This window comes from Psammomys obesus, unplaced genomic scaffold, assembly GCF_907164565.1.
Source record: "Psammomys obesus unplaced genomic scaffold, mPsaObe1.curated_primary_1811, whole genome shotgun sequence".
In the NCBI taxonomy this organism is placed as follows: domain Eukaryota; kingdom Metazoa; phylum Chordata; class Mammalia; order Rodentia; family Muridae; genus Psammomys; species Psammomys obesus.
This window is the reverse complement of record NW_026596046.1, coordinates 5,939,042-5,943,357: the sequence shown is the minus strand read 5'-3', so window position 1 is coordinate 5,943,357 and position 4,316 is coordinate 5,939,042.

Genomic DNA, 4,316 nt, shown 5'->3' with positions numbered 1-4,316 from the left:
ATTGTTGGCTCAGTCAAATGTTTTTAAAATATCAAAAATAGAAAAATATCTTTTGCGCAATACTAATTAACTTTATTAAAATTTTTGGGAAGTAAAATGTTTAGGTCTGGCTGGGCAGTGGTGGCACACATCTCTAATCCCAGCACTCAGGAGGCAGAAGTAGGTGGATATCTGAGTTCTAGGCCAGCCTGGTTTACAGAGTGAGTTTTAGGATAGCCAGGGCTACACAGAGAAACCCTGTCTCAAAAAACCAAAACAGGGTTGGAGGGCTGGCTTAGAGGTTAAGAGCACTGGCTGTTCTTCCAAAGGTCCTGAGTTCAATTCCCAGGGATACATGATGGCTCACAACCATCTATAGTGAGATCTGGTGTCCTCCTCTTCTGCTGTGTAGGCACACATGCAGGCAGAATGCTGTATAAATAGTAAATAAATAAATCTTTAAAAACAAACCAACATTTTTGACTGATAACAACAAACAATTGCCCAGGTTAAAAAGCCTTTTGGTCCTTTTGACACAAGTATAAATAAGCATTCTGCCATTTATGTGAATAATGCCCATGGCAATCAGTGAGTGCACACAGACATTAGTTAGGACTCACCTCACTTTGTTTTCAGTCACCAAATATATAGAATGTCTTGAATGAGTATCCAATAGATAATCAATATTTTCCACATAAAATTTTTCCAATGACTGTTATTTTTATTCACTGAAGTCCTCCAGAGTTTTATTTTTAACATGAAATTGTGACCCCTATATTCCAAATGCCCCACAGTGAAAATTAGACCCTCGTGTTTTATTGAAGATTCTCCATCTTGAGAACCAGAAATTAACTAATGACTGTGGCTCAAATTCATGCCGAGTCAGCACAGCAAGCACTTCTGGGGTGCGCTCTACCCCGTGCCAATCAGCTCATTAGAGTAATTAAATACCTTTTCAATATTTGCATTGGCATCATGTTGTCACAGATTCTCCATTTAGGAAATGGCCATCAAAATGACACCCCATATCGCTAAATACTGATAAATCTTTGATTTACCAAGGAAAATCTTTTTCCAAAAGGAGTCAGGTAGATCAAAAGACCCTTGGTCAGGGCTTCCCCACTGTGTAGAGTGTACCGTAATTCTGTTGCTTGTTTTCGCAGCTTCACTGTTCATGTAAAATACTAACTCACCTCTGGTGACCTTAAGATACTTGAAATAATCCTTTTCCCCTGTGAACATGTTATCACTTGGCTATAGTGTTTGTAATTTCATGTTCAGCTTTAGTTCCTTCCCTCAGTTTGCTTCAACTTATACTTTAAAAAAATATTTTACATACACACACAGACACACACACACACACACACACACACTTTGCATGTACAGCTGCATACCAGAAAATGGCATCAGATAGTTCTAAGCTGTCATGTGGATGCTGGGAATTGAACTCAGGACCTTAGAAGAGCAGTGAATTCTCACCGAGCGCTATCTCCAGCCCGCTCAATTTAAACTTTTGAATATGGACGATATTTATGTAGATCAAAACTCAGAGCTGTTAAAAAGGAGGAGTGAGCTTCTCTTGAACGCACTTCCACGCGCCCCTTCATTTTCTTTAGCTTGTATGTTGTTTGCAAATTAAGCAAAGACATGCTTTTGGTTTCTAAATCTCCCCTTCTTCCTTACATGAAAGGCACTGAGCTGTGCCCCTCTTCTGCACTTGCCTCGCTTGGGAGTTACTTATGTGTTGGGTTTCTTCATCTGTTACGTGGAGAGAACACCGTGTGAAGATATGTGACAATTAAAAAGAAGGAGGCGCATAGCAAGGGCCAGCGAGGGCAGCAATGATCAGTCAGGCATGCTGAGCTTTACCCTTACCTGTGCCCATAGCCTGTTCCTGCTGTCCTCCTAGAAGCATGGAGGCTACAGCATTCCCATCGCGCTCATCAGAACTGTCACCGGCAACATCCTCGAACAGATACTTAGAGCAAATCACCCAGCAAGAGTAGCCTTGAACTCTCACAGGCGTTAGCAGCTCCAGCTGGCTCAATGTTTGCAGCAAGCTCTGAGGTCCTAAGGCTGAGTCCTGATCCACCTTCTGGCGAACCCTTCACTGTCTCCCACAAACAGCCACATCTCCAACCAGACTGCCATGTGGGAAGAAACAGACCTGTGGCCAGTTTGGAGGGCAAAGATGTCTTTAGTATTCCCTATTTGCCCACATGCTCATTTCCTTGCTTTGCAGAGGGGTGCAGTTCCATCTGTATCAGTTTTCTTTCCCACGAGGAACTTTGCTCTTTCTTTTTGCTGTCTACTGGGAATCTAGCCTCTTGCTTCTTGTTGGTCATTTTGCTGCCTTTATTGAATACTCATTTTGCTGGGCATAGCATTCTGTTCGGACAGGTCTTGTCTCATTTTCTGATGCTTTGCCTAGTTTGTGATCAAAGTCTGTTTGTCATTCTTATCCCTGGTTTTCTATGCTGCATGTTCCTTTCTCCCCCTTCTCCAGCTTCTTCCTGCTTAAAAAAAAAAAAAAAATTAAATCCTGCTCCTGGTTTTCAGCAGTTAGATTATGATGTCTGTGGTAGTTTAAGTGAGAATGACCCCATAAACTCTTATGTTTGAGTACTTGGTTTCTAGTTGGTGGAACTGTTTGAGAAGAATTGGGAGGTGTGTCCTTGAGAGAGATGGTGTGTCCCTGGGGATGGGCTTTGAGGTTTCAGAAGACTTGGGCCATTTCCTGTGTACTCTCTGTCTCCTGTCTGAGATCTTGAGGCGTGAGCTCCTAGTTGTTCCTGATGCCATTCCTTTACAGTCTCCACCATCATGAACTCTAACTCTCTGGGACTATAGGTCCAATTAAACCTTTCTTTCATAAGCTGTCTTCTGCCTGAGTTTTGCCGTGTTTTCTCATGAGTTTATAATCAAGTCTTTGTCAATTTGTTTGATAATTTTTTAAAAATTTTCTTTCTACTACTCTACTTCTGGGAGCCTCCTTGTTTGGTCTCACAGGTTCATTTTTATTCATCTTTTCCCCCTCAGAACCCTATTCTGTAAATTTTCTATGTCTCCAAGTACACTGAAGCTATTTTCTTGTGGTATCTAATTTTTAAATTACATTCCATATATTTTCTTTCTTTCTTATATTCCTTTTTGGTGTTTTTGAGACAGGGTTTCTCTGTGTAAACTTGGTTGTCCTGGACTCGCTTTGTAGACCAGGCTGGCCTCAAACTCAGAGGTCCACCTGCCTCTGCCTCCCCTGAGTGCTGGGATTACAGGTGTGTGCCACCATGCCCAGATTCTTAAATATAACTTTTTTTGACATTCCACATATTTTATCTCTTACTTCAGATAAATATATATTTAAGCTCTAGCAATTCCATTTGGGTCATTTTAAATCTTCCATTTTCTTTTTCAAACTATGTTCCTCTATCTGTTTGAGCATATGGAACACATATACAATGGAAACTTTAATGTCACTTCAAATAATTTACTTATTTCTAAAACTACATAACACTATATATAACACTATATATATTTTGTTATTTAATTAAAAATATAATTGCATCCTCTTTCCACTCTGCCCTCCCCCACTGTATCAAAGCCATGGCCTCTATTCTTTATTATTTCATAATATTTGTTACCTGCTGAGTCCACTTAATGTTGTTCCTATGTATATGATTTTAGGGTTGGCCACTTGGAATTGGATAATCATTTAGGGGTTTATCCCTGAAGAAGATTCCTTCCTGCCCCCCAAGCAGCTCTTCGTCTAGGAGTGGGCTCTCATGAGATTACTCCATCCATGCTGGAACGCTAACAGGTGTTGTCATTGTTCAGGTCTTGTTCAAGTAGGCATATCATTAGGGTTTTATGAAGTCTCATCAATATGGCTGCTTAACATACATCTAAAGTTTTCACTCTCATTATGGAAGACATTTTGTTTCCTAATTCTGTCCATTAGTGATGCTTACTGAATGCTGAGAGTTTTATGTTGTATCTTTTGAAATAATATTAACCATTTTTGGTTGACATACAGGTAAGTTGGTTGGGACAGCTGATCCTTTCAAGCTCAGTCTTAGGTCTCCTCATAAAGATGACAGGGGGTTAAGATGTTAACGCCATCACTACCCAGTGCTCATAGCTTAAACACCATGGCGGGTGGTGAGATCATGAACCAGCCTGATAATGTGATATTTCCAGGAATTGTCTGGCGTACTACTATACTAATCTATTTAATGCTGACATAAGAAAATGTCACAGGCTGGGTGACTTAAATAGTAGAAGAGTTTTTCTCACAGTTCTGGAAACCGAAAATCCCAGTGCAAAGGCTCTCTTTCTGC